Raw genomic sequence first — 25,802 nt, forward strand, 5'->3', positions numbered from 1 at the left:
ATGTCTTAGTAACACAAAGACTAGAAGATTCATTACAATGAAACAGTTTGTGGTCAAAAACATCACGCTTATTATCACAATGCCTTATAGTGCACATTTCGCCTGAACAGGGACTTGAACCCTGGACCCTCAGATTAAAAGTCTGATGCTCTACCGACTGAGCTATCCAGGCTCTGTGCGAGCAATTGTCTAGTCACACACAAAAAACAAATAACATAATTTCTCTGCTATAAAAGAAAACAAGGTTGAAAAGATCAAGAAAAACACAGAATATGTGTTTACCAACTGAACTATCCTCACTCCTAGTGGTTGATGTCTTAGTAACACAAAGACTAGAAGATAAAATACTATGAAACAGTTTGTGGTAAAAAAAACAGCACACTTATTATCACAATGCCTTATAGTGAACATTTCGCCTGAACAGGGACTTGAACCCTGGACCCTCAGATTAAAAGTCTGATGCTCTACCGACTGAGCTATCCAGGCTCTGTGAGAGCATTTTTCTTGTCACACAAAAAAAAATCACATAAATTCTCTACTATAAAAGAAGAAAATGTTGAAAAGATCAAGAAAACCACAAAATATGTGTTCATCAACTGATCTATCCTGACTCCTAGTGGTTGATTTCTTAGTAACACAAAGACTAGAAGATTCATTACAATGAAACAGTTTGTGGTCAAAAACATCACACTTTTTCTCACAATGCCATGTAGTGAACATTTTGCCTGAACAGGGACTTGAACCCTGGACCCTCAGATTAAAAGTCTGATGCTCTACCGACTGAGCTATCCAGGCTCTGTGATAGCATTCCTCTAGTCACACAAAAAAAACACATAAATTCTCTACTATAAAAGAAGAAAATGTTGAAAAGATCAAGAAAACCACAAAATATGTGTTTACCAACTGAGCTATCCTGACTCCTAGTGGTTGATGTTTTAGTAACACAAAGACTAGAAGATTCATTACAATGAAACAGTTTGTGGTCAAAGACATCACACTTATTCTCACAATGCCATGTAGTGAACATTTCGCCTGAACAGGGACTTGAACCCTGGACCCTCAGATTAAAAGTCTGATGCTCTACCGACTGAGCTATCCAGGCTCTGTGAGAGCAATTTTCTAGTCACACACAAAAAACAAATAACATAAATTCTCTACTATAAAAGAAGACAAGGTTGAAAAGATCAAGAAAAACACAGAATATGTGTTTACCAACTGAACTATCCTCACTCCTAGTGGTTGATGTCTTAGTAACACAAAGACTAGAAGATAAAATACTATGAAACAGTTTGTGGTAAAAAACAGCACACTTATTATCACAATGCCTTATAGTGAACATTTCGCCTGAACAGGGACTTGAACCCTGGACCCTCAGATTAAAAGTCTGATGCTCTACCGACTGAGCTATCCAGGCTCTGTGAGAGCATTTTTCTTGTCACACAAAAAAAATCACATAAATTCTCTACTATAAAAGAAGAAAATGTTGAAAAGATCAAGAAAACCACAAAATATGTGTTTGTCAACTGAGCTATCCTGACTCCTAGCGGTTGATGTCTTAGTAACACAAAGACTAGAAGATTCATTACAATGAAACAGTTTGTGGTCAAAAACATCACGCTTATTATCACAATGCCTTATAGTGCACATTTTGCCTGAACAGGGACTTGAACCCTGGACCCTCAGATTAAAAGTCTGATGCTCTACCGACTGAGCTATCCAGGCTCTGTGAGAGCAATTTTCTAGTCACACACAAAAAACAAATAACATAAATTCTCTGCTATAAAAGAAAACAAGGTTGAAAAGATCAAGAAAAACACAGAATATGTGTTTACCAACTGAACTATCCTCACTCCTAGTGGTTGATGTCTTAGTAACACAAAGACTAGAAGATAAAATACTATGAAACAGTTTGTGGTAAAAAAAACAGCACACTTATTATCACAATGCCTTATAGTGAACATTTCGCCTGAACAGGGACTTGAACCCTGGACCCTCAGATTAAAAGTCTGATGCTCTACCGACTGAGCTATCCAGGCTCTGTGAGAGCATTTTTCTTGTCACACAAAAAAAAATCACATAAATTCTCTACTATAAAAGAAGAAAATGTTGAAAAGATCAAGAAAACCACAAAATATGTGTTCATCAACTGATCTATCCTGACTCCTAGTGGTTGATGTCTTAGTAACACAAAGACTAGAAGATTCATTACAATGAAACAGTTTGTGGTCAAAAACATCACACTTTTTCTCACAATGCCATGTAGTGAACATTTTGCCTGAACAGGGACTTGAACCCTGGACCCTCAGATTAAAAGTCTGATGCTCTACCGACTGAGCTATCCAGGCTCTGTGATAGCATTGCTCTAGTCACACAAAAAAAACACATAAATTCTCTACTATAAAAGAAGAAAATGTTGAAAAGATCAAGAAAACCACAAAATATGTGTTTACCAACTGAGCTATCCTGACTCCTAGTGGTTGATGTTTTAGTAACACAAAGACTAGAAGATTCATTACAATGAAACAGTTTGTGGTCAAAGACATCACACTTATTCTCACAATGCCATGTAGTGAACATTTCGCCTGAACAGGGACTTGAACCCTGGACCCTCAGATTAAAAGTCTGATGCTCTACCGACTGAGCTATCCAGGCTCTGTGAGAGCAATTTTCTAGTCACACACAAAAAACAAATCACATAAATTCTCTGCTATAAAAGAAGACAAGGTTGAAAAGATCAAGAAAAACACAGAATATGTGTTTACCATCTGAACTATCTTGACTCCTAGTGGTTGATGTCTTAGTAACACAAAGACTAAAAGATAAAATGCTATGAAACAGTTTGTGGTCCAAAACATCACACTTATTATCACAATGCCTTATAGTGAACATTTTGCCTGAACAGGGACTTGAACCCTGGACCCTCAGATTAAAAGTCCGATGCTCTACCGACTGAGCTATCCAGGATCTGAGAGTGCAATTTTCTAATCACACACAAAAAACAAATAACATAAATTCTCTGCTATAAAAGAAGACAAGGTTGAAAAGATCAAGAAAAACACAGAATATGTGTTTACCAACTGAACTATCCTCACTCCTAGTGGTTGATGTCTTAGTAACACAAAGACTAGAAGATAAAATACTATGAAACAGTTTGTGGTAAAAAAAACAGCACACTTATTATCACAATGCCTTATAGTGAACATTTCGCCTGAACAGGGACTTGAACCCTGGACCCTCAGATTAAAAGTCTGATGCTCTACCGACTGAGCTATCCAGGCTCTGTGAGAGCAATTTTCTAATCACACACAAAAAAAAAAATCACATAAATTCTCTGCTATAAGAGAATACAAGGTTGAAAAGATCAAGAAAAACACAGAATATGTGTTTACCAACTGAGCTTTCCTGACTCCTAGTGGTTGATGTCTTAGTAACACAAAGACTAGAAGATAAAATACTTTGAAACAGTTTGTGGTCAAAAACATCACGCTTATTATCACAATGCCTTATAGTGAACATTTTGCCTGAACAGGGACTTGAACCCTGGACCCTCAGATTAAAAGTCTGATGCTCTACCGACTGAGCTATCCAGGCTCTGTGAGAGCAATTTTCTAGTCACACACAAAAAACAAATAACATAAATTCTCTGCTATAAAAGAAAACAAGGTTGAAAAGATCAAGAAAAACACAGAATATGTGTTTACCAACTGAACTATCCTCACTCCTAGTGGTTGATGTCTTAGTAACACAAAGACTAGAAGATAAAATACTATGAAACAGTTTGTGGTAAAAAAAACAGCACACTTATTATCACAATGCCTTATAGTGAACATTTCGCCTGAACAGGGACTTGAACCCTGGACCCTCAGATTAAAAGTCTGATGCTCTACCGACTGAGCTATCCAGGCTCTGTGAGAGCATTTTTCTTGTCACACAAAAAAAAAATCACATAAATTCTCTACTATAAAAGAAGAAAATGTTGAAAAGATCAAGAAAACCACAAAATATGTGTTCATCAACTGAGCTATCCTGACTCCTAGTGGTTGATGTCTTAGTAACACAAAGACTAGAAGATTCATTACAATGAAACAGTTTGTGGTCAAAAACATCAAACTTTTTCTCACAATGCCATGTAGAGAACATTATGCCTGAACAGGGACTTGAACCCTGGACCCTCAGATTAAAAGTCTGATGCTCTACCGACTGAGCTATCCAGGCTCTGTGATAGCATTCCTCTAGTCACACAAAAAAATCACAGAAATTCTCTACTATAAAAGAAGAAAATGTTGAAAAGATCAAGAAAACCACAAAATATGTGTTTACCAACTGAGCTATCCTGACTCCTAGTGGTTGATGTTTTAGTAACACAAAGACTAGAAGATTTATTACAATGAAACAGTTTGTGGTCAAAGACATCACACTTATTCTCATAATGCCATGTAGTGAACATTTCGCCTGAACAGGGAGTTGAACCCTGGACCCTCAGATTAAAAGTCTGATGCTCTACCGACTGAGCTATCCAGCCTCTGTGAGAGCAATTTTCTAGTCACACACAAAAAACAAATAACATAAATTCTCTACTATAAAAGAAGACAAGGTTGAAAAGATCAAGAAAAACACAGAATATGTGTTTACCAACTGAACTATCCTGACTCCTAGTGGTTGATGTCTTAGTAAGACAAAGACTAGAAGATAAAATACTATGAAACAGTTTGTGGTAAAAAAAAACATCACACTTATTATCACAATGCCTTTATAGTGCACATTTCGCCTGAACAGGGACTTGAACCCTGGACCCTCAGATTAAAAGTCTGATGCTCTACCGACTGAGCTATCCAGGCTCTGTGAGAGCATTCTTCTAGGCACACAAAAAACATCACATAAATTCTCTACTATAAAAGAAGAAAATGTTGAAAAGATCAAGAAAACCACAAAATATGTGTTTACCAACTGAGCTATCCTGACTCCTAGCGGTTGATGTCTTAGTAACACAAAGACTAGAAGATTCATTACAATGAAACAGTTTGTGGTCAAAAACATCACGCTTATTATCACAATGCCTTATAGTGCACATTTCGCCTGAACAGGGACTTGAACCCTGGACCCTCAGATTAAAAGTCTGATGCTCTACCGACTGAGCTATCCAGGCTCTGTGAGAGCAATTTTCTAGTCACACACAAAAAACAAATAACATAAATTCTCTGCTATAAAAGAAAACAAGGTTGAAAAGATCAAGAAAAACACAGAATATGTGTTTACCAACTGAACTATCCTCACTCCTAGTGGTTGATGTCTTAGTAACACAAAGACTAGAAGATAAAATACTATGAAACAGTTTGTGGTAAAAAAAAACAGCACACTTATTATCACAATGCCTTATAGTGAACATTTCGCCTGAACAGGGACTTGAACCCTGGACCCTCAGATTAAAAGTCTGATGCTCTACCGACTGAGCTATCCAGGCTCTGTGAGAGCAATTTTCTAATCACACACAAAAAAAAAATCACATAAATTCTCTGCTATAAAAGAATACAAGGTTGAAAAGATCAAGAAAAACACAAAATATGTGTTCATCAACTGAGCTATCCTGACTCCTAGTGGTTGATGTCTTAGTAACACAAAGACTAGAAGATTCATTACAATGAAACAGTTTGTGGTCAAAAACATCAAACTTTTTCTCACAATGCCATGTAGAGAACATTATGCCTGAACAGGGACTTGAACCCTGGACCCTCAGATTAAAAGTCTGATGCTCTACCGACTGAGCTATCCAGGCTCTGTGATAGCATTCCTATAGTCACACAAAAAAATCACAGAAATTCTCTACTATAAAAGAAGAAAATGTTGAAAAGATCAAGAAAACCACAAAATATGTGTTTACCAACTGAGCTATCCTGACTCCTAGTGGTTGATGTTTTAGTAACACAAAGACTAGAAGATTCATTACAATGAAACAGTTTGTGGTCAAAGACATCACACTTATTCTCACAATGCCATGTAGTGAACATTTCGCCTGAACAGGGACTTGAACCCTGGACCCTCAGATTAAAAGTCTGATGCTCTACCGACTGAGCTATCCAGCCTCTGTGAGAGCAATTTTCTAGTCACACACAAAAAACAAATAACATAAATTCTCTACTATAAAAGAAGACAAGGTTGAAAAGATCAAGAAAAACACAGAATATGTGTTTACCAACTGAACTATCCTCACTCCTAGTGGTTGATGTCTTAGTAACACAAAGACTAGAAGATAAAATACTATGAAACAGTTTGTGGTAAAAAACAGCACACTTATTATCACAATGCCTTATAGCGAACATTTCGCCTGAACAGGGACTTGAACCCTGGACCCTCAGATTAAAAGTCTGATGCTCTACCGACTGAGCTATCCAGGCTCTGTGAGAGCATTTTTCTTGTCACACACAAAAAAATCACATAAATTCTCTACTATAAAAGAAGAAAATGTTGAAAAGATCAAGAAAACCACAAAATATGTGTTTATCAACTGAGCTATCCTGACTCCTAGTGGTTGATGTCTTAGTAACACAAAGACTAGAAGATTCATTACAATGAAACAGTATGTGGTCATCAAAAACATCACACTTATTATCACAATGCCATGTAGTGAACATTTCACCTGAACAGGAACTTGAACCCTGCACCCTCAGATTAAAAGTCTGATGCTCTACCGACTGAGCTATCCAGGCTCTGTGAGTGCAACTTTCTAGTCACACACAAAAAACAAATAACATAAATTCTCTGCTATAAAAGAATACAAGGTTAAAAAGATCAAGAAAAACACAGAATATGTGTTTACCAACTGAACTATCCTGACTCCTAGTGGTTGATGTCTTAGTAACACAAAGACTAGAAGATAAAATACTATGAAACAGTTTGTGGTCAAAAACATCACGCTTATTATCACAATGCCTTATAGTGAACATTTCGCCTGAACAGTGACTTGAACCCTGGACCCTCAGATTAAAAGTCTGATGCTCTACCGACTGAGCTATCCAGGCTCTGTGTGAGTACTCTTCTAGTCACACAAAAAAAAATCACATAAATTCTCTTCTATAAAAGAAGAAAATGTTGAAAAGATCAAGAAAACCACAAAATATGTGTTTACCAACTGAGCTATCCTGACTCCTAGTGGTTGATGTCTTAGTAACACAAAGACTAGAAGATTCATTACAATGAAACAGTTTGTGGTCAAAAACATCACACTTATTCTCACAATGCCATGTTGTGAACATTTCGCCTGAAGAGGGACTTGAACCCTGGACCCTCAGATTAAAAGTCTGATGCTCTACCGACTGAGCTATCCAGGCTCTGTGAGAGCAATTTTCTAATCACACACAAAAAAAAAATCACATAAATTCTCTGCTATAAAAGAATACAAGGTTGAAAAGATCAAGAAAAACACAGAATATGTGTTTACCAACTGAGCTATCCTGACTCCTAGTGGTTGATGTCTTAGTAACACAAAGAATAGAAGATAAAATACTATGAAACAGTTTGTGGTCAAAAACATCACGCTTATTATCACAATGCCTTATAGTGAACATTTTGCCTGAACAGGGACTTGAACCCTGGAACCTCAGATTAAAAGTCTGATGCTCTACCGACTGAGCTATGCAGGATCTGTGAGAGCAATTTTCTAGTCACACACAAAAAACAAATAACATAAATTCTCTGCTATAATAGAAGACAAGGTTGAAAAGATCAAGAAAACCACAAAATATGTGTTTGCCAACTGAGCTATCCTGACTCCTAGTGGTTGATGTCTTAGTAACACAAAGACTAGAAGATTCATTACAATGAAACAGTTTGTGGTCAAAAACATCACACTTATTCTCACAATGCCATGTAGTGAACATTTCGCCTGAACAGGGACTTGAACCCTGGACCCTCAGATTAAAAGTCTGATGCTCTACCGACTGAGCTATCCAGGCTCTGTGAGAGCAAATTTCTAATCACACACAAAAAAAAAATCACATACATTCTCTGCTATAAAAGAATACAAGGTTGAAAAGATCAAGAAAAACACAGAATATGTGTTTACCAACTGAACTATCCTGACTCCTAGTGGTTGATGTCTTAGTAAGACAAAGACTAGAAGATAAAATACTGTGAAACAGTTTGTGGTAAAAAAATAACATCACACTTATTATCACAATGCCTTTATAGTGCACATTTCGCCTGAACAGGGACTTGAACCCTGGACCCTCAGATTAAAAGTCTGATGCTCTACCGACTGAGCTATCCAGGCTCTGTGAGAGCATTCTTCTAGGCACACAAAAAAAATCACATAAATTCTCTACTATAAAAGAAGAAAATGTTGAAAAGATCAAGAAAACCACAAAATATGTGTTTACCAACTGAGCTATCCTGACTCCTAGCGGTTGATGTCTTAGTAACACAAAGACTAGAAGATTCATTACAATGAAACAGTTTGTGGTCAAAAACATCACGCTTATTATCACAATGCCTTATAGTGCACATTTCGCCTGAACAGGGACTTGAACCCTGGACCCTCAGATTAAAAGTCTGATGCTCTACCGACTGAGCTATCCAGGCTCTGTGAGAGCAATTTTCTAGTCACACACAAAAAACAAATAACATAAATTCTCTGCTATAAAAGAAAACAAGGTTGAAAAGATCAAGAAAAACACAGAATATGTGTTTACCAACTGAACTATCCTCACTCCTAGTGGTTGATGTCTTAGTAACACAAAGACTAGAAGATAAAATACTATGAAACAGTTTGTGGTAAAAAACAGCACACTTATTATCACAATGCCTTATAGCGAACATTTCGCCTGAACAGGGACTTGAACCCTGGACCCTCAGATTAAAAGTCTGATGCTCTACCGACTGAGCTATCCAGGCTCTGTGAGAGCATTTTTCTTGTCACACACAAAAAAATCACATAAATTCTCTACTATAAAAGAAGAAAATGTTGAAAAGATCAAGAAAACCACAAAATATGTGTTTATCAACTGAGCTATCCTGACTCCTAGTGGTTGATGTCTTAGTAACACAAAGACTAGAAGATTCATTACAATGAAACAGTATGTGGTCATCAAAAACATCACACTTATTATCACAATGCCATGTAGTGAACATTTCACCTGAACAGGAACTTGAACCCTGCACCCTCAGATTAAAAGTCTGATGCTCTACCGACTGAGCTATCCAGGCTCAGTGAGTGCAACTTTCTAGTCACACACAAAAAACAAATAACATAAATTCTCTGCTATAAAAGAATACAAGGTTAAAAAGATCAAGAAAAACACAGAATATGTGTTTACCAACTGAACTATCCTGACTCCTAGTGGTTGATGTCTTAGTAACACAAAGACTAGAAGATAAAATACTATGAAACAGTTTGTGGTCAAAAACATCACGCTTATTATCACAATGCCTTATAGTGAACATTTCGCCTGAACAGTGACTTGAACCCTGGACCCTCAGATTAAAAGTCTGATGCTCTACCGACTGAGCTATCCAGGCTCTGTGTGAGTACTCTTCTAGTCACACAAAAAAAAATCACATAAATTCTCTTCTATAAAAGAAGAAAATGTTGAAAAGATCAAGAAAACCACAAAATATGTGTTTACCAACTGAGCTATCCTGACTCCTAGTGGTTGATGTCTTAGTAACACAAAGACTAGAAGATTCATTACAATGAAACAGTTTGTGGTCAAAAACATCACACTTATTCTCACAATGCCATGTTGTGAACATTTCGCCTGAAGAGGGACTTGAACCCTGGACCCTCAGATTAAAAGTCTGATGCTCTACCGACTGAGCTATCCAGGCTCTGTGAGAGCAATTTTCTAATCACACACAAAAAAAAAATCACATAAATTCTCTGCTATAAAAGAATACAAGGTTGAAAAGATCAAGAAAAACAAAGAATATGTGTTTACCAACTGAGCTATCCTGACTCCTAGTGGTTGATGTCTTAGTAACACAAAGAATAGAAGATAAAATACTATGAAACAGTTTGTGGTCAAAAACATCACGCTTATTATCACAATGCCTTATAGTGAACATTTTGCCTGAACAGGGACTTGAACCCTGGAACCTCAGATTAAAAGTCTGATGCTCTACCGACTGAGCTATGCAGGATCTGTGAGAGCAATTTTCTAGTCACACACAAAAAACAAATAACATAAATTCTCTGCTATAATAGAAGACAAGGTTGAAAAGATCAAGAAAACCACAAAATATGTGTTTGCCAACTGAGCTATCCTGACTCCTAGTGGTTGATGTCTTAGTAACACAAAGACTAGAAGATTCATTACAATGAAACAGTTTGTGGTCAAAAACATCACACTTATTCTCACAATGCCATGTAGTGAACATTTCGCCTGAACAGGGACTTGAACCCTGGACCCTCAGATTAAAAGTCTGATGCTCTACCGACTGAGCTATCCAGGCTCTGTGAGAGCAAATTTCTAATCACACACAAAAAAAAAATCACATACATTCTCTGCTATAAAAGAATACAAGGTTGAAAAGATCAAGAAAAACACAGAATATGTGTTTACCAACTGAACTATCCTGACTCCTAGTGGTTGATGTCTTAGTAAGACAAAGACTAGAAGATAAAATACTGTGAAACAGTTTGTGGTAAAAAAATAACATCACACTTATTATCACAATGCCTTTATAGTGCACATTTCGCCTGAACAGGGACTTGAACCCTGGACCCTCAGATTAAAAGTCTGATGCTCTACCGACTGAGCTATCCAGGCTCTGTGAGAGCATTCTTCTAGGCACACAAAAAAAATCACATAAATTCTCTACTATAAAAGAAGAAAATGTTGAAAAGATCAAGAAAACCACAAAATATGTGTTTACCAACTGAGCTATCCTGACTCTTAGTGGTTGATGTTTTAGTAACACAAAGACTAGAAGATTCATTACAATGAAACAGTTTGTGGTCAAAGACATCACACTTATTCTCACAATGCCATGTAGTGAACATTTCGCCTGAACAGGGACTTGAACCCTGGACCCTCAGATTAAAAGTCTGATGCTCTACCGACTGAGCTATCCAGGCTCTGTGAGAGCAATTTTCTAGTCACACACAAAAAACAAATAACATAAATTCTCTACTATAAAAGAAGACAAGGTTGAAAAGATCAAGAAAAACACAGAATATGTGTTTACCAACTGAACTATCCTGACTCCTAGTGGTTGATGTCTTAGTAAGACAAAGACTAGAAGATAAAATACTATGAAACAGTTTGTGGTAAAAAAATAAACATCACGCTTATTATCACAATGCCTTTATAGTGCACATTTCGCCTGAACAGGGACTTGAACCCTGGACCCTCAGATTAAAAGTCTGATGCTCTACCGACTGAGCTATCCAGGCTCTGTGAGAGCATTCTTCTAGTCACACAAAAAAAATCACATAAATTCTCTACTATAAAAGAAGAAAATGTTGAAAAGATCAAGAAAACCACAAAATATGTGTTTACCAACTGAGCTATCCTGACTCCTAGTGGTTGATGTTTTAGTAACACAAAGACTAGAAGATTCATTACAATGAAACAGTTTGTGGTCAAAGACATCACACTTATTCTCACAATGCCATGTAGTGAACATTTCGCCTGAACAGGGACTTGAACCCTGGACCCTCAGATTAAAAGTCTGATGCTCTACCGACTGAGCTATCCAGCCTCTGTGAGAGCAATTTTCTAGTCACACACAAAAAACAAATAACATAAATTCTCTACTATAAAAGAAGACAAGGTTGAAAAGATCAAGAAAAACACAGAATATGTGTTTACCAACTGAACTATCCTCACTCCTAGTGGTTGATGTCTTAGTAACACAAAGACTAGAAGATAAAATACTATGAAACAGTTTGTGGTAAAAAACAGCACACTTATTATCACAATGCCTTATAGTGAACATTTCGCCTGAACAGGGACTTGAACCCTGGACCCTCAGATTAAAAGTCTGATGCTCTACCGACTGAGCTATCCAGGCTCTGTGAGAGCATTTTTCTTGTCACACAAAAAAAAATCACATAAATTCTCTACTATAAAAGAAGAAAATGTTGAAAAGATCAAGAAAACCACAAAATATGTGTTCATCAACTGATCTATCCTGACTCCTAGTGGTTGATGTCTTAGTAACACAAAGACTAGAAGATTCATTACAATGAAACAGTTTGTGGTCAAAAACATCACACTTTTTCTCACAATGCCATGTAGTGAACATTTTGCCTGAACAGGGACTTGAACCCTGGACCCTCAGATTAAAAGTCTGATGCTCTACCGACTGAGCTATCCAGGCTCTGTGATAGCATTCCTCTAGTCACACAAAAAAAACACATAAATTCTCTACTATAAAAGAAGAAAATGTTGAAAAGATCAAGAAAACCACAAAATATGTGTTTACCAACTGAGCTATCCTGACTCCTAGTGGTTGATGTTTTAGTAACACAAAGACTAGAAGATTCATTACAATGAAACAGTTTGTGGTCAAAGTCATCACACTTATTCTCACAATGCCATGTAGTGAACATTTCGCCTGAACAGGGACTTGAACCCTGGACCCTCAGATTAAAAGTCTGATGCTCTACCGACTGAGCTATCCAGGCTCTGTGAGAGCAATTTTCTAGTCACACACAAAAAACAAATAACATAAATTCTCTACTATAAAAGAAGACAAGGTTGAAAAGATCAAGAAAAACACAGAATATGTGTTTACCAACTGAACTATCCTGACTCCTAGTGGTTGATGTCTTAGTAAGACAAAGACTAGAAGATAAAATACTATGAAACAGTTTGTGGTAAAAAAAAAACATCACGCTTATTATCACAATGCCTTTATAGTGCACATTTTGCCTGAACAGGGACTTGAACCCTGGACCCTCAGATTAAAAGTCTGATGCTCTACCGACTGAGCTATCCAGGCTCTGTGAGAGCATTCTTCTAGTCACACAAAAAAAATCACATAAATTCTCTACTATAAAAGAAGAAAATGTTGAAAAGATCAAGAAAACCACAAAATATGTGTTTACCAACTGAGCTATCCTGACTCCTAGTGGTTGATGTTTTAGTAACACAAAGACTAGAAGATTCATTACAATGAAACAGTTTGTGGTCAAAGACATCACACTTATTCTCACAATGCCATGTAGTGAACATTTCGCCTGAACAGGGACTTGAACCCTGGACCCTCAGATTAAAAGTCTGATGCTCTACCGACTGAGCTATCCAGCCTCTGTGAGAGCATTTTTCTAGTCACACACAAAAAACAAATAACATAAATTCTCTACTATAAAAGAAGACAAGGTTGAAAAGATCAAGAAAAACACAGAATATGTGTTTACCAACTGAACTATCCTCACTCCTAGTGGTTGATGTCTTAGTAACACAAAGACTAGAAGATAAAATACTATGAAACAGTTTGTGGTAAAAAAAACAGCACACTTATTATCACAATGCCTTATAGTGAACATTTCGCCTGAACAGGGACTTGAACCCTGGACCCTCAGATTAAAAGTCTGATGCTCTACCGACTGAGCTATCCAGGCTCTGTGAGAGCATTCTTCTAGTCACACAAAAAAAATCACATAAATTCTCTACTATAAAAGAAGAAAATGTTGAAAAGATCAAGAAAACCACAAAATATGTGTTTACCAACTGAGCTATCCTGACTCCTAGTGGTTGATGTTTTAGTAACACAAAGACTAGAAGATTCATTACAATGAAACAGTTTGTGGTCAAAGACATCACACTTATTCTCACAATGCCATGTAGTGAACATTTCGCCTGAACAGGGACTTGAACCCTGGACCCTCAGATTAAAAGTCTGATGCTCTACCGACTGAGCTATCCAGCCTCTGTGAGAGCATTTTTCTAGTCACACACAAAAAACAAATAACATAAATTCTCTACTATAAAAGAAGACAAGGTTGAAAAGATCAAGAAAAACACAGAATATGTGTTTACCAACTGAACTATCCTCACTCCTAGTGGTTGATGTCTTAGTAACACAAAGACTAGAAGATAAAATACTATGAAACAGTTTGTGGTAAAAAAAACAGCACACTTATTATCACAATGCCTTATAGTGAACATTTCGCCTGAACAGGGACTTGAACCCTGGACCCTCAGATTAAAAGTCTGATGCTCTACCGACTGAGCTATCCAGGCTCTGTGAGAGCATTTTTCTTGTCACACAAAAAAAATCACATAAATTCTCTACTATAAAAGAAGAAAATGTTGAAAAGATCAAGAAAAACACAAAATATGTGTTTGTCAACTGAGCTATCCTGACTCCTAGTGGTTGATGTCTTAGTAAAACAAAGACTAGAAGATTCATTACAATGAAACAGTTTGTGGTCAAAAACATCACACTTATTCTCACAATGCCATGTAGTGAACATTTCGCCTGAACAGGGACTTGAACCCTGGACCCTCAGATTAAAAGTCTGATGCTCTACCGACTGAGCTATCCAGGCTCTGTGAGAGCAATTTTCTAATCACACACAAAAAAAAATCACATAAATTCTCTGCTATAAGAGAATACAAGGTTGAAAAGATCAAGAAAAACACAGAATATGTGTTTACCAACTGAGCTATCCTGACTCCTAGTGGTTGATGTCTTAGTAACACAAAGACTAGAAGATAAAATACTATGAAACAGTTTGTGGTCAAAAACATCACGCTTATTATCACAATGCCTTATAGTGAACATTTTGCCTGAACAGGGTCTTGAACCCTGGACCCTCAGATTAAAAGTCTGATGCTCTACCGACTGAGCTATCCAGGCTCTGTGAGAGCAATTTTCTAGTCACACACAAAAAACAAATAACATAAATTCTCTGCTATAAAAGAAAACAAGGTTGAAAAGATCAAGAAAAACACAGAATATGTGTTTACCAACTGAGCTATCCTGACTCCTAGTGGTTGATGTCTTAGTAACACAAAGAATAGAAGATAAAATACTATGAAACAGTTTGTGGTCAAAAACATCACGCTTATTATCACAATGCCTTATAGTGAACATTTTGCCTGAACAGGGACTTGAACCCTGGACCCTCAGATTAAAAGTCTGATGCTCTACCGACTGAGCTATGCAGGATCTGTGAGAGCAAATTTCTAGTCACACACAAAAAACAAATAACATAAATTCTCTGCTATAATAGAAGACAAGGTTGAAAAGATCAAGAAAATCACAAAATATGTGTTTACCAACTGAGCTATCCTGACTCCTAGTGGTTGATGTCTTAGTAACACAAAGACTAGAAGATTCATTACAATGAAACAGTTTGTGGTCAAAAACATCACACTTATTCTCACAATGCCATGTAGTGAACATTTCGCCTGAACAGGGACTTGAACCCTGGACCCTCAGATTAAAAGTCTGATGCTCTACCGACTGAGCTATCCAGGCTCTGTGAGAGCAATTTTCTAATCACACACAAAAAAAAAAATCACATTAATTCTCTGCTATAAAAGAATACAAGGTTGAAAAGATCAAGAAAAACACAGAATATGTGTTTACCAACTGAACTATCCTGACTCCTAGTGGTTGATGTCTTAGTAAGACAAAGACTAGAAGATAAAATACTATGAAACAGTTTGTGGTAAAAAAAAACATCACACTTATTATCACAATTCCTTTATAGTGCACATTTCGCCTGAACAGGGACTTGAACCCTGGACCCTCAGATTAAAAGTCTGATGTTCTACCGACTGAGCTATCCAGGCTCTGTGAGAGCATTCTTCTAGGCACACAAAAAAAATCACATAAATTCTCTACTATAAAAGAAGAAAATGTTGAAAAGATCAAGAAAACCACAAAATATGTGTTTACCAACTGAGCTATCCTGACTCCTAGCGGTTGATGTCTTAGTAACACAAAGACTAGAAGATTCATTACAATGAAACAGTTTGTGGTCAAAAACATCACGCTTATTATCACAATGCCTTATAGTGCACATTTCGCCTGAACAGGGACTTGAACCCTGGACCCTCAGATTAAAAGTATGATGCTCTACCGACTGAGCTATCCAGGCTCTGTGAGAGCAACTTTCTAGTCACACACAAAAAACAAATAACATAAATTCTCTGCTATAAAAGAAAACAAGGTTGAAAAGATCAAGAAAAACACAGAATATGTGTTTACTAACTGAACTATCCTCACTCCTAGTGGTTGATGTCTTAGTAACACAAAGACTAGAAGATAAAATACTATGAAACAGTTTGTGGTAAAAAAAAACAGCACACTTATTATCACAATGCTATCCAGGCTCTGTGAGAGCATTTTTCTAGTCACACAAAAAAAATCACATAAATTCTCTACTATAAAAGAAGAAAATGTTGAAAAGATCAAGAAAACCACAAAATATGTGTTTACCAACTGAGCTATCCTGACTCCTAGTGGTTGATGTTTTAGTAACACAAAGACTAGAAGATTCATTACAATGAAACAGTTTGTGGTCAAAGACATCACACTTATTCTCATAATGCCATGTAGTGAACATTTCGCCTGAACAGGGACTTGAACCCTGGACCCTCAGATTAAAAGTCTGATGCTCTACCGACTGAGCTATCCAGCCTCTGTGAGAGCAATTTTCTAGTCACACACAAAAAACAAATAACATAAATTCTCTACTATAAAAGAAGACAAGGTTGAAAAGATCAAGAAAAACACAGAATATGTGTTTACCAACTGAACTATCCTCACTCCTAGTGGTTGATGTCTTAGTAACACAAAGACTAGAAGATAAAATACTATGAAACAGTTTGTGGTAAAAAACAGCACACTTATTATCACAATGCCTTATAGTGAACATTTCGCCTGAACAGGGACTTGAACCCTGGACCCTCAGATTAAAAGTCTGATGCTCTACCGACTGAGCTATCCAGGCTCTGTGAGAGCATTTTTCTTGTCACACAAAAAAAAATCACATAAATTCTCTACTATAAAAGAAGAAAATGTTGAAAAGATCAAGAAAACCACAAAATATGTGTTTATCAACTGAGCTATCCTGACTCCTAGTGGTTGATGTCTTAGTAACACAAAGACTAGAAGATTCATTACAATGAAACAGTATGTGGTCATCAAAAACATCACACTTATTATCACAATGCCATGTAGTGAACATTTCACCTGAACAGGAACTTGAACCCTGCACCCTCAGATTAAAAGTCTGATGCTCTACCGACTGAGCTATCCAGGCTCTGTGAGTGCAACTTTCTAGTCACACACAAAAAACAAATAACATAAATTCTCTGCTATAAAAGAATACAAGGTTAAAAAGATCAAGAAAAACACAGAATATGTGTTTACCAACTGAACTATCCTGACTCCTAGTGGTTGATGTCTTGGTAACACAAAGACTAGAAGATAAAATACTATGAAACAGTTTGTGGTCAAAAACATCACACTTATTATCACAATGCCTTATAGTGAACATTTTGCCTGAACAGGGACTTGAACCCTGGACCCTCAGATTAAAAGTCTGATGCTCTACCGACTGAGCTATGCAGGATCTGTGAGAGCAAATTTCTAGTCACACACAAAAAACAAATAACATAAATTCTCTGCTATAATAGAAGACAAGGTTGAAAAGATCAAGAAAATCACAAAATATGTGTTTACCAACTGAGCTATCCTGACTCCTAGTGGTTGATGTCTTAGTAACACAAAGACTAGAAGATTCATTACAATGAAACAGTTTGTGGTCAAAAACATCACACTTATTCTCACAATGCCATGTAGTGAACATTTCGCCTGAACAGGGACTTGAACCCTGGACCCTCAGATTAAAAGTCTGATGCTCTACCGACTGAGCTATCCAGGCTCTGAGAGAGCAATTTTCTAATCACACACAAAAAAAAAATCACATAAATTCTTTGCTATAAAAGAATACAAGGTTGAAAAGATCAAGAAAAACACAGAATATGTGTTTACCAACTGAGCTATCCTGACTCCTAGTGGTTGATGTCTTAGTAACACAAAGAATAGAAGATAAAATACTATGAAACAGTTTGTGGTCAAAAACATCACGCTTATTATCACAATGCCTTATAGTGAACATTTTGCCTGAACAGGGACTTGAACCCTGGACCCTCAGATTAAAAGTCTGATGCTCTACCGACTGAGCTATGCAGGATCTGTGAGAGCAAATTTCTAGTCACACACAAAAAACAAATAACATAAATTCTCTGCTATAATAGAAGACAAGGTTGAAAAGATCAAGAAAATCACAAAATATGTGTTTACCAACTGAGCTATCCTGACTCCTAGTGGTTGATGTCTTAGTAACACAAAGACTAGAAGATTCATTACAATGAAACAGTTTGTGGTCAAAAACATCACACTTTTTCTCACAATGCCATGTAGTGAACATTTTGCCTGAACAGGGACTTGAACCCTGGACCCTCAGATTAAAAGTCTGATGCTCTACCGACTGAGCTATCCAGGCTCTGTGATAGCATTCCTCTAGTCACACAAAAAAAACACATACATTCTCTACTATAAAAGAAGAAAATGTTGAAAAGATCAAGAAAACCACAAAATGTGTGTTTACCAACTGAGCTATCCTGACTCCTAGTGGTTGATGTTTTAGTAACACAAAGACTAGAAGATTCATTACAATGAAACAGTTTGTGGTCAAAGACATCACACTTATTCTCACAATGCCATGTAGTGAACATTTCGCCTGAACAGGGACTTGAACCCTGGACCCTCAGATAAAAAGTCTGATGCTATACCGACTGAGCTATCCAGGCTATGTGAGAGCAATTTTCTAGTCACACAAAAAAAATCACATAAATTCTCTACTATAAAAGAAGAAAATGTTGAAAAGATCAAGAAAACCACAAAATATGTGTTTACCAACTGAGCTATCCTGACTCCTAGTGGTTGATGTTTTAGTAACACAAAGACTAGAAGATTCATTACAATGAAACAGTTTGTGGTCAAAGACATCACACTTATTCTCACAATGCCATGTAGTGAACATTTCGCCTGAACAGGGACTTGAACCCTGGACCCTCAGATTAAAAGTCTGATGCTCTACCGACTGAGCTATCCAGCCTCTGTGAGAGCAATTTTCTAGTCACACACAAAAAACAAATAACATAAATTCTCTACTATAAAAGAAGACAAGGTTGAAAAGATCAAGAAAAACACAGAATATGTGTTTACCAACTGAACTATCCTGACTCCTAGTGGTTGATGTCTTAGTAAGACAAAGACTAGAAGATAAAATACTATGAAAACAGTTTGTGGTAAAAAAAAAACATCACGCTTATTATTACAATGCCTTTATAGTGCACATTTCGCCTGAACAGGGACTTGAACCCTGGACCCTCAGATTAAAAGTCTGATGCTCTACCGACTGAGCTATCCAGGCTCTGTGAGAGCATTCTTCTAGTCACACAAAAAAAATCACATAAATTCTCTACTATAAAAGAAGAAAATGTTGAAAAGATCAAGAAATCCACAAAATATGTGTTTACCAACTGAGCTATCCTGACTCCTAGTGGTTGATGTTTTAGTAACACAAAGACTAGAAGATTCATTACAATGAAACAGTTTGTGGTCAAAGACATCACACTTATTCTCACAATGCCATGTAGTGAACATTCTGCCTGAACAGGGACTTGAACCCTGGACCCTCAGATTAAAAGTCTGATGCTCTACCGACTGAGCTATCCAGCCTCTGTGAGAGCAATTTTCTAGTCACACACAAAAAACAAATAACATAAATTCTCTACTATAAAAGAAGACAAGGTTGAAAAGATCAAGAAAAACACAGAATATGTGTTTACCAACTGAACTATCCTCACTCCTAGTGGTTGATGTCTTAGTAACACAAAGACTAGAAGATAAAATACTATGAAACAGTTTGTGGTAAAAAACAGCACACTTATTATCACAATGCCTTATAGTGAACATAACGCCTGAACAGGGACTTGAACCCTGGACCCTCAGATTAAAAGTCTGATGCTCTACCGACTGAGCTATCCAGGCTCCGTGAGAGCATTTTTCTTGTCACACAAAAAAAATCACATAAATTCTCTACTATAAAAGAAGAAAATGTTGAAAAGATCAAGAAAACCACAACATATGTGTTTACCAACTGAGCTATCCTGACTCCTAGTGGTTGATGTCTTAGTAACACAAAGACTAGAAGATTCATTACAATGAAACAGTTTGTGGTCAAAAACATCACACTCATTCTCACAATGCCATGTTGTGAACATTTCGCCTGAAGAGGGACTTGAACCCTGGACCCTCAGATTAAAAGTCTGATGCTCTACCGACTGAGCTATCCAGGCTCTGTGAGAGCAATTTTCTAATCACACACAAAAAAAAAATCACATAAATTCTCTGCTATAAAAGAATACAAGGTTGAAAAGATCAAGAAAAACACAGAATATGTGTTTACCAACTGAGCTATCCTGACTCCTAGTGGTTGATGTCTTAGTAACACAAAGAATAGAAGATAAAATACTATGAAACAGTTTGTGGTCAAAAACATCACACTTATTATCACAATGCCTTATAGTGAACATTTTGCCTGAACAGGGACTTGAACCCTGGACCCTCAGATTAAAAGTCTGATGCTCTACCGACTGAGCTATGCAGGATCTGTGAGAGCAAATTTCTAGTCACACACAAAAAACAAATAACATAAATTCTCTGCTATAATAGAAGACAAGGTTGAAAAGATCAAGAAAATCACAAAATATGTGTTTACCAACTGAGCTTTCCTGACTCCTAGTGGTTGATGTCTTAGTAACACAAAGACTAGAAGATTCATTACAATGAAACAGTTTGTGGTCAAAAACATCACACTTATTCTCACAATGCCATGTAGTGAACATTTCGCCTGAACAGGGACTTGAACCCTGGACCCTCAGATTAAAAGTCTGATGCTCTACCGACTGAGCTATCCAGGCTCTGTGAGAGCAATTTTCTAATCACACACAAAAAAAAATCACATAAATTCTCTGCTATAAAAGAAAACAAGGTTGAAAAGATCAAGAAAAACACAGAATATGTGTTTACCAACTGAACTATCCTCACTCCTAGTGGTTGATGTCTTAGTAAGACAAAGACTAGAAGATAAAATACTATGAAACAGTTTGTGGTAAAAAAAAACATCACACTTATTATCACAATTACTTTATAGTGCACATTTCGCCTGAACAGGGACTTGAACCCTGGACCCTCAGATTAAAAGTCTGATGCTCTACCGACTGAGCTATCCAGGCTCTGTGAGAGCATTCTTCTAGGCACACAAAAAAAATCACATAAATTATCTACTATAAAAGAAGAAAATGTTGAAAAGATCAAGAAAACCACAAAATATGTGTTTACCAACTGAGCTATCCTGACTCCTAGCGGTTGATGTCTTAGTAACACAAAGACTAGAAGATTCATTACAATGAAACAGTTTGTGGTCAAAAACATCACGCTTATTATCACAATGCCTTATAGTGCACATTTCGCCTGAACAGGGACTTGAACCCTGGACCCTCAGATTAAAAGTCTGATGCTCTACCGACTGAGCTATCCAGGCTCTGTGAGAGCAATTTTCTAGTCACACACAAAAAACAAATAACATAAATTCTCTGCTATAAAAGAAAACAAGGTTGAAAAGATCAAGAAAAACACAGAATATGTGTTTACCAACTGAACTATCCTCACTCCTAGTGGTTGATGTCTTAGTAACACAAAGACTAGAAGATAAAATACTATGAAACAGTTTGTGGTAAAAAAAAACAGCACACTTATTATCACAATGCCTTATAGTGAACATTTCGCCTGAACAGGGACTTGAACCCTGGACCCTCAGATTAAAAGTCTGATGCTCTACCGACTGAGCTATCCAGGCTCTGTGAGAGCATTTTTCTTGTCACACAAAAAAAAATCACATAAATTCTCTACTATAAAAGAAGAAAATGTTGAAAAGATCAAGAAAACCACAAAATATGTGTTCATCAACTGATCTATCCTGACTCCTAGTGGTTGATGTCTTAGTAACACAAAGACTAGAAGATTCATTACAATGAAACAGTTTGTGGTCAAAAACATCACACTCATTCTCACAATGCCATGTTGTGAACATTTCGCCTGAAGAGGGACTTGAACCCTGGACCCTCAGATTAAAAGTCTGATGCTCTACCGACTGAGCTATCCAGGCTCTGTGAGAGCAATTTTCTAATCACACACAAAAAAAAATCGCATAAATTCTCTGCTATAAAAGAATACAAGGTTGAAAAGATCAAGAAAAACACAGAATATGTGTTTACCAACTGAGCTATCCTGACTCCTAGTGGTTGATGTCTTAGTAACACAAAGAATAGAAGATAAAATACTATGAAACAGTTTGTGGTCAAAAACATCACGATTATTATCACAATGCCTTATAGTGAACATTTTGCCTGAACAAGGACTTGAACCCTGGACCCTCAGATTAAAAGTCTGATGCTCTACCGACTGAGCTATGCAGGATCTGTGAGAGCAAATTTCTAGTCACACACAAAAAACAAATAACATAAATTCTCTACTATAAAAGAAGAAAATGTTGAAAAGATCAAGAAAACCACAAAATATGTGTTCATCAACTGATCTATCCTGACTCCTAGTGGTTGATGTCTTAGTAACACAAAGACTAGAAGATTCATTACAATGAAACAGTTTGTGGTCAAAAACATCACACTTTTTCTCACAATGCCATGTAGTGAACATTTTGCCTGAACAGGGACTTGAACCCTGGACCCTCAGATTAAAAGTCTGATGCTCTACCGACTGAGCTATCCAGGCTCTGTGATAGCATTCCTCTAGTCACACAAAAAAAACACATAAATTCTCTACTATAAAAGAAGAAAATGTTGAAAAGATCAAGAAAACCACAAAATATGTGTTCATCAACTGATCTATCCTGACTCCTAGTGGTTGATGTCTTAGTAACACAAAGACTAGAAGATTCATTACAATGAAACAGTTTGTGGTCAAAAACATCACGCTTATTATCACAATGCCTTATAGTGAACATTTTGCCTGAACAGGGACTTGAACCCTGGACCCTCAGATTAAAAGTCTGATGCTCTACCGACTGAGCTATGCAGGATCTGTGAGAGCAAATTTCTAGTCACACACAAAAAACAAATAACATAAATTCTCTGCTATAATAGAAGACAAGGTTGAAAAGATCAAGAAAATCACAAAATATGTGTTTACCAACTGAGCTATCCTGACTCCTAGTGGTTGATGTCTTAGTAACACAAAGACTAGAAGATTCATTACAATGAAACAGTTTGTGCTCAAAAACATCACACTTATTCTCACAATGGCATGTAGTGAACATTTCGCCTGAACAGGGACTTGAACCCTGGACCCTCAGATTAAAAGTCTGATGCTCTACCGACTGAGCTATCCAGGCTCTGTGAGAGCAATTTTCTAATCACACACAAAAAAAAAATCACATAAATTCTCTGCTATAAAAGAATACAAGGTTGAAAAGATCAAGAAAAACACAGAATATGTGTTTACCAACTGAACTATCCTGACTCCTAGTGGTTGATGTCTTAGTAAGACAAAGACTAGAAGATAAAATACTATGAAACAGTTTGTGGTAAAAAACATCACACTTATTATCACAATGCCTTTATAGTGCACATTTCGCCTGAACAGGGACTTGAACCCTGGACCCTCAGATTAAAAGTCTGATGCTCTACCGACTGAGCTATCCAGGCTCTGTGAGAGCATTCTTCTAGGCACACAAAAAAAATCACATAAATTCTCTACTATAAAAGAAGAAAATGTTGAAAAGATCAAGAAAACCACAAAATATGTGTTTACCAACTGAGCTATCCTGACTCCTAGCGGTTGATGTCTTAGTAACACAAAGACTAGAAGATTCATTACAATGAAACAGTTTGTGGTCAAAAACATCACGCTTATTATCACAATGCCTTATAGTGCACATTTCGCCTGAACAGGGACTTGAACCCTGGACCCTCAGATTAAAAGTCTGATGCTCTACCGACTGAGCTATCCAGGCTCTGTGAGAGCAATTTTCTAGTCACACACAAAAAACAAATAACATAAATTCTCTGCTATAAAAGAAAACAAGGTTGAAAAGATCAAGAAAAACACAGAATATGTGTTTACTAACTGAACTATCCTCACTCCTAGTGGTTGATGTCTTAGTAACACAAAGACTAGAAGATAAAATACTATGAAACAGTTTGTGGTAAAAAAAACAGCACACTTATTATCACAATGCTATCCAGGCTCTGTGAGAGCATTTTTCTAGTCACACAAAAAAAATCACATAAATTCTCTACTATAAAAGAAGAAAATGTTGAAAAGATCAAGAAAACCACAAAATATGTGTTTACCAACTGAGCTATCCTGACTCCTAGTGGTTGATGTTTTAGTAACACAAAGACTAGAAGATTCATTACAATGAAACAGTTTGTGGTCAAAGACATCACACTTATTCTCATAATGCCATGTAGTGAACATTTCGCCTGAACAGGGACTTGAACCCTGGACCCTCAGATTAAAAGTCTGATGCTCTACCGACTGAGCTATCCAGCCTCTGTGAGAGCAATTTTCTAGTCACACACAAAAAACAAATAACATAAATTCTCTACTATAAAAGAAGACAAGGTTGAAAAGATCAAGAAAAACACAGAATATGTGTTTACCAACTGAACTATCCTCACTCCTAGTGGTTGATGTCTTAGTAACACAAAGACTAGAAGATAAAATACTATGAAACAGTTTGTGGTAAAAAACAGCACACTTATTATCACAATGCCTTATAGTGAACATTTCGCCTGAACAGGGACTTGAACCCTGGACCCTCAGATTAAAAGTCTGATGCTCTACCGACTGAGCTATCCAGGCTCTGTGAGAGCATTTTTCTTGTCACACAAAAAAAAATCACATAAATTCTCTACTATAAAAGAAGAAAATGTTGAAAAGATCAAGAAAACCACAAAATATGTGTTTATCAACTGAGCTATCCTGACTCCTAGTGGTTGATGTCTTAGTAACACAAAGACTAGAAGATTCATTACAATGAAACAGTATGTGGTCATCAAAAACATCACACTTATTATCACAATGCCATGTAGTGAACATTTCACCTGAACAGGAACTTGAACCCTGCACCCTCAGATTAAAAGTCTGATGCTCTACCGACTGAGCTATCCAGGCTCTGTGAGTGCAACTTTCTAGTCACACACAAAAAACAAATAACATAAATTCTCTGCTATAAAAGAATACAAGGTTAAAAAGATCAAGAAAAACACAGAATATGTGTTTACCAACTGAACTTTCCTGACTCCTAGTGGTTGATGTCTTGGTAACACAAAGACTAGAAGATAAAATACTATGAAACAGTTTGTGGTCAAAAACATCACACTTATTATCACAATGCCTTATAGTGAACATTTCGCCTGAACAGGGACTTGAACCCTGGACCCTCAGATTAAAAGTCTGATGCTCCACCGACTGAGCTATCCAGGCTCTGTGTGAGTACTCTTCTAGTCACACAAAAAAATCACATAAATTCTCTTCTATAAAAGAAGAAAATGTTGAAAAGATCAAGAAAACCACAAAATATGTGTTTACCAACTGAGCTATCCTGACTCCTAGTGGTTGATGTCTTAGTAACACAAAGACTAGAAGATTCATTACAATGAAATAGTTTGTGGTCAAAAACATCACACTTATTCTCACAATGCCATGTAGTGAACATTTCGCCTGAACAGGGACTTGAACCCTGGACC

At 36.8% G+C, this 25,802-nt stretch overlaps 49 non-coding genes across 49 annotated transcripts; all 49 read right to left on the minus strand.

Annotated features, from left to right (window-relative positions):
• Positions 1–99: 99 nt before the first annotated feature.
• Positions 100–172, minus strand: TRNAK-UUU (transfer RNA lysine (anticodon UUU)). Its single transcript has one exon. It is a non-coding gene; the product is annotated as a tRNA-Lys (tRNA).
• A 241-nt stretch (positions 173–413) lies between these two features.
• On the minus strand, positions 414–486 carry TRNAK-UUU (transfer RNA lysine (anticodon UUU)). Its single transcript has one exon. It is a non-coding gene; the product is annotated as a tRNA-Lys (tRNA).
• Positions 487–722: 236 nt separating this feature from the next.
• TRNAK-UUU (transfer RNA lysine (anticodon UUU)) lies at positions 723–795 on the minus strand. The gene has a single exon. It is a non-coding gene; the product is annotated as a tRNA-Lys (tRNA).
• Positions 796–1,029: 234 nt separating this feature from the next.
• On the minus strand, positions 1,030–1,102 carry TRNAK-UUU (transfer RNA lysine (anticodon UUU)). The gene has a single exon. It is a non-coding gene; the product is annotated as a tRNA-Lys (tRNA).
• Positions 1,103–1,341: 239 nt separating this feature from the next.
• Positions 1,342–1,414, minus strand: TRNAK-UUU (transfer RNA lysine (anticodon UUU)). Its single transcript has one exon. It is a non-coding gene; the product is annotated as a tRNA-Lys (tRNA).
• A 235-nt stretch (positions 1,415–1,649) lies between these two features.
• Positions 1,650–1,722, minus strand: TRNAK-UUU (transfer RNA lysine (anticodon UUU)). Its single transcript has one exon. It is a non-coding gene; the product is annotated as a tRNA-Lys (tRNA).
• A 241-nt stretch (positions 1,723–1,963) lies between these two features.
• On the minus strand, positions 1,964–2,036 carry TRNAK-UUU (transfer RNA lysine (anticodon UUU)). Its single transcript has one exon. It is a non-coding gene; the product is annotated as a tRNA-Lys (tRNA).
• A 236-nt stretch (positions 2,037–2,272) lies between these two features.
• Positions 2,273–2,345, minus strand: TRNAK-UUU (transfer RNA lysine (anticodon UUU)). Its single transcript has one exon. It is a non-coding gene; the product is annotated as a tRNA-Lys (tRNA).
• A 234-nt stretch (positions 2,346–2,579) lies between these two features.
• On the minus strand, positions 2,580–2,652 carry TRNAK-UUU (transfer RNA lysine (anticodon UUU)). The gene has a single exon. It is a non-coding gene; the product is annotated as a tRNA-Lys (tRNA).
• Positions 2,653–3,205: 553 nt separating this feature from the next.
• Positions 3,206–3,278, minus strand: TRNAK-UUU (transfer RNA lysine (anticodon UUU)). The gene has a single exon. It is a non-coding gene; the product is annotated as a tRNA-Lys (tRNA).
• A 240-nt stretch (positions 3,279–3,518) lies between these two features.
• On the minus strand, positions 3,519–3,591 carry TRNAK-UUU (transfer RNA lysine (anticodon UUU)). The gene has a single exon. It is a non-coding gene; the product is annotated as a tRNA-Lys (tRNA).
• Positions 3,592–3,832: 241 nt separating this feature from the next.
• On the minus strand, positions 3,833–3,905 carry TRNAK-UUU (transfer RNA lysine (anticodon UUU)). Its single transcript has one exon. It is a non-coding gene; the product is annotated as a tRNA-Lys (tRNA).
• Positions 3,906–4,142: 237 nt separating this feature from the next.
• TRNAK-UUU (transfer RNA lysine (anticodon UUU)) lies at positions 4,143–4,215 on the minus strand. The gene has a single exon. It is a non-coding gene; the product is annotated as a tRNA-Lys (tRNA).
• Positions 4,216–4,765: 550 nt separating this feature from the next.
• TRNAK-UUU (transfer RNA lysine (anticodon UUU)) lies at positions 4,766–4,838 on the minus strand. The gene has a single exon. It is a non-coding gene; the product is annotated as a tRNA-Lys (tRNA).
• A 235-nt stretch (positions 4,839–5,073) lies between these two features.
• Positions 5,074–5,146, minus strand: TRNAK-UUU (transfer RNA lysine (anticodon UUU)). The gene has a single exon. It is a non-coding gene; the product is annotated as a tRNA-Lys (tRNA).
• Positions 5,147–5,388: 242 nt separating this feature from the next.
• On the minus strand, positions 5,389–5,461 carry TRNAK-UUU (transfer RNA lysine (anticodon UUU)). The gene has a single exon. It is a non-coding gene; the product is annotated as a tRNA-Lys (tRNA).
• Positions 5,462–5,700: 239 nt separating this feature from the next.
• TRNAK-UUU (transfer RNA lysine (anticodon UUU)) lies at positions 5,701–5,773 on the minus strand. The gene has a single exon. It is a non-coding gene; the product is annotated as a tRNA-Lys (tRNA).
• A 546-nt stretch (positions 5,774–6,319) lies between these two features.
• On the minus strand, positions 6,320–6,392 carry TRNAK-UUU (transfer RNA lysine (anticodon UUU)). Its single transcript has one exon. It is a non-coding gene; the product is annotated as a tRNA-Lys (tRNA).
• Positions 6,393–7,876: 1,484 nt separating this feature from the next.
• Positions 7,877–7,949, minus strand: TRNAK-UUU (transfer RNA lysine (anticodon UUU)). Its single transcript has one exon. It is a non-coding gene; the product is annotated as a tRNA-Lys (tRNA).
• Positions 7,950–8,193: 244 nt separating this feature from the next.
• Positions 8,194–8,266, minus strand: TRNAK-UUU (transfer RNA lysine (anticodon UUU)). Its single transcript has one exon. It is a non-coding gene; the product is annotated as a tRNA-Lys (tRNA).
• A 235-nt stretch (positions 8,267–8,501) lies between these two features.
• On the minus strand, positions 8,502–8,574 carry TRNAK-UUU (transfer RNA lysine (anticodon UUU)). The gene has a single exon. It is a non-coding gene; the product is annotated as a tRNA-Lys (tRNA).
• A 239-nt stretch (positions 8,575–8,813) lies between these two features.
• On the minus strand, positions 8,814–8,886 carry TRNAK-UUU (transfer RNA lysine (anticodon UUU)). The gene has a single exon. It is a non-coding gene; the product is annotated as a tRNA-Lys (tRNA).
• Positions 8,887–10,370: 1,484 nt separating this feature from the next.
• Positions 10,371–10,443, minus strand: TRNAK-UUU (transfer RNA lysine (anticodon UUU)). Its single transcript has one exon. It is a non-coding gene; the product is annotated as a tRNA-Lys (tRNA).
• Positions 10,444–10,687: 244 nt separating this feature from the next.
• On the minus strand, positions 10,688–10,760 carry TRNAK-UUU (transfer RNA lysine (anticodon UUU)). The gene has a single exon. It is a non-coding gene; the product is annotated as a tRNA-Lys (tRNA).
• A 235-nt stretch (positions 10,761–10,995) lies between these two features.
• On the minus strand, positions 10,996–11,068 carry TRNAK-UUU (transfer RNA lysine (anticodon UUU)). The gene has a single exon. It is a non-coding gene; the product is annotated as a tRNA-Lys (tRNA).
• A 245-nt stretch (positions 11,069–11,313) lies between these two features.
• Positions 11,314–11,386, minus strand: TRNAK-UUU (transfer RNA lysine (anticodon UUU)). Its single transcript has one exon. It is a non-coding gene; the product is annotated as a tRNA-Lys (tRNA).
• Positions 11,387–11,933: 547 nt separating this feature from the next.
• On the minus strand, positions 11,934–12,006 carry TRNAK-UUU (transfer RNA lysine (anticodon UUU)). The gene has a single exon. It is a non-coding gene; the product is annotated as a tRNA-Lys (tRNA).
• Positions 12,007–12,242: 236 nt separating this feature from the next.
• Positions 12,243–12,315, minus strand: TRNAK-UUU (transfer RNA lysine (anticodon UUU)). The gene has a single exon. It is a non-coding gene; the product is annotated as a tRNA-Lys (tRNA).
• A 234-nt stretch (positions 12,316–12,549) lies between these two features.
• TRNAK-UUU (transfer RNA lysine (anticodon UUU)) lies at positions 12,550–12,622 on the minus strand. The gene has a single exon. It is a non-coding gene; the product is annotated as a tRNA-Lys (tRNA).
• Positions 12,623–12,866: 244 nt separating this feature from the next.
• Positions 12,867–12,939, minus strand: TRNAK-UUU (transfer RNA lysine (anticodon UUU)). Its single transcript has one exon. It is a non-coding gene; the product is annotated as a tRNA-Lys (tRNA).
• Positions 12,940–13,488: 549 nt separating this feature from the next.
• On the minus strand, positions 13,489–13,561 carry TRNAK-UUU (transfer RNA lysine (anticodon UUU)). The gene has a single exon. It is a non-coding gene; the product is annotated as a tRNA-Lys (tRNA).
• A 549-nt stretch (positions 13,562–14,110) lies between these two features.
• TRNAK-UUU (transfer RNA lysine (anticodon UUU)) lies at positions 14,111–14,183 on the minus strand. The gene has a single exon. It is a non-coding gene; the product is annotated as a tRNA-Lys (tRNA).
• Positions 14,184–14,418: 235 nt separating this feature from the next.
• On the minus strand, positions 14,419–14,491 carry TRNAK-UUU (transfer RNA lysine (anticodon UUU)). The gene has a single exon. It is a non-coding gene; the product is annotated as a tRNA-Lys (tRNA).
• A 238-nt stretch (positions 14,492–14,729) lies between these two features.
• On the minus strand, positions 14,730–14,802 carry TRNAK-UUU (transfer RNA lysine (anticodon UUU)). Its single transcript has one exon. It is a non-coding gene; the product is annotated as a tRNA-Lys (tRNA).
• Positions 14,803–15,353: 551 nt separating this feature from the next.
• On the minus strand, positions 15,354–15,426 carry TRNAK-UUU (transfer RNA lysine (anticodon UUU)). Its single transcript has one exon. It is a non-coding gene; the product is annotated as a tRNA-Lys (tRNA).
• Positions 15,427–16,833: 1,407 nt separating this feature from the next.
• TRNAK-UUU (transfer RNA lysine (anticodon UUU)) lies at positions 16,834–16,906 on the minus strand. The gene has a single exon. It is a non-coding gene; the product is annotated as a tRNA-Lys (tRNA).
• Positions 16,907–17,769: 863 nt separating this feature from the next.
• TRNAK-UUU (transfer RNA lysine (anticodon UUU)) lies at positions 17,770–17,842 on the minus strand. The gene has a single exon. It is a non-coding gene; the product is annotated as a tRNA-Lys (tRNA).
• A 551-nt stretch (positions 17,843–18,393) lies between these two features.
• TRNAK-UUU (transfer RNA lysine (anticodon UUU)) lies at positions 18,394–18,466 on the minus strand. Its single transcript has one exon. It is a non-coding gene; the product is annotated as a tRNA-Lys (tRNA).
• An 860-nt stretch (positions 18,467–19,326) lies between these two features.
• On the minus strand, positions 19,327–19,399 carry TRNAK-UUU (transfer RNA lysine (anticodon UUU)). The gene has a single exon. It is a non-coding gene; the product is annotated as a tRNA-Lys (tRNA).
• A 547-nt stretch (positions 19,400–19,946) lies between these two features.
• Positions 19,947–20,019, minus strand: TRNAK-UUU (transfer RNA lysine (anticodon UUU)). Its single transcript has one exon. It is a non-coding gene; the product is annotated as a tRNA-Lys (tRNA).
• An 859-nt stretch (positions 20,020–20,878) lies between these two features.
• On the minus strand, positions 20,879–20,951 carry TRNAK-UUU (transfer RNA lysine (anticodon UUU)). The gene has a single exon. It is a non-coding gene; the product is annotated as a tRNA-Lys (tRNA).
• Positions 20,952–21,193: 242 nt separating this feature from the next.
• Positions 21,194–21,266, minus strand: TRNAK-UUU (transfer RNA lysine (anticodon UUU)). The gene has a single exon. It is a non-coding gene; the product is annotated as a tRNA-Lys (tRNA).
• Positions 21,267–21,501: 235 nt separating this feature from the next.
• Positions 21,502–21,574, minus strand: TRNAK-UUU (transfer RNA lysine (anticodon UUU)). Its single transcript has one exon. It is a non-coding gene; the product is annotated as a tRNA-Lys (tRNA).
• A 242-nt stretch (positions 21,575–21,816) lies between these two features.
• Positions 21,817–21,889, minus strand: TRNAK-UUU (transfer RNA lysine (anticodon UUU)). Its single transcript has one exon. It is a non-coding gene; the product is annotated as a tRNA-Lys (tRNA).
• Positions 21,890–22,748: 859 nt separating this feature from the next.
• On the minus strand, positions 22,749–22,821 carry TRNAK-UUU (transfer RNA lysine (anticodon UUU)). Its single transcript has one exon. It is a non-coding gene; the product is annotated as a tRNA-Lys (tRNA).
• A 546-nt stretch (positions 22,822–23,367) lies between these two features.
• TRNAK-UUU (transfer RNA lysine (anticodon UUU)) lies at positions 23,368–23,440 on the minus strand. Its single transcript has one exon. It is a non-coding gene; the product is annotated as a tRNA-Lys (tRNA).
• A 240-nt stretch (positions 23,441–23,680) lies between these two features.
• TRNAK-UUU (transfer RNA lysine (anticodon UUU)) lies at positions 23,681–23,753 on the minus strand. Its single transcript has one exon. It is a non-coding gene; the product is annotated as a tRNA-Lys (tRNA).
• A 235-nt stretch (positions 23,754–23,988) lies between these two features.
• Positions 23,989–24,061, minus strand: TRNAK-UUU (transfer RNA lysine (anticodon UUU)). Its single transcript has one exon. It is a non-coding gene; the product is annotated as a tRNA-Lys (tRNA).
• Positions 24,062–24,842: 781 nt separating this feature from the next.
• Positions 24,843–24,915, minus strand: TRNAK-UUU (transfer RNA lysine (anticodon UUU)). The gene has a single exon. It is a non-coding gene; the product is annotated as a tRNA-Lys (tRNA).
• Positions 24,916–25,802: the final 887 nt, after the last annotated feature.

The sequence above is a fragment of the Hyla sarda genome, chromosome 1 (assembly GCF_029499605.1).
Source record: "Hyla sarda isolate aHylSar1 chromosome 1, aHylSar1.hap1, whole genome shotgun sequence".
NCBI lineage: Eukaryota > Metazoa > Chordata > Amphibia > Anura > Hylidae > Hyla > Hyla sarda.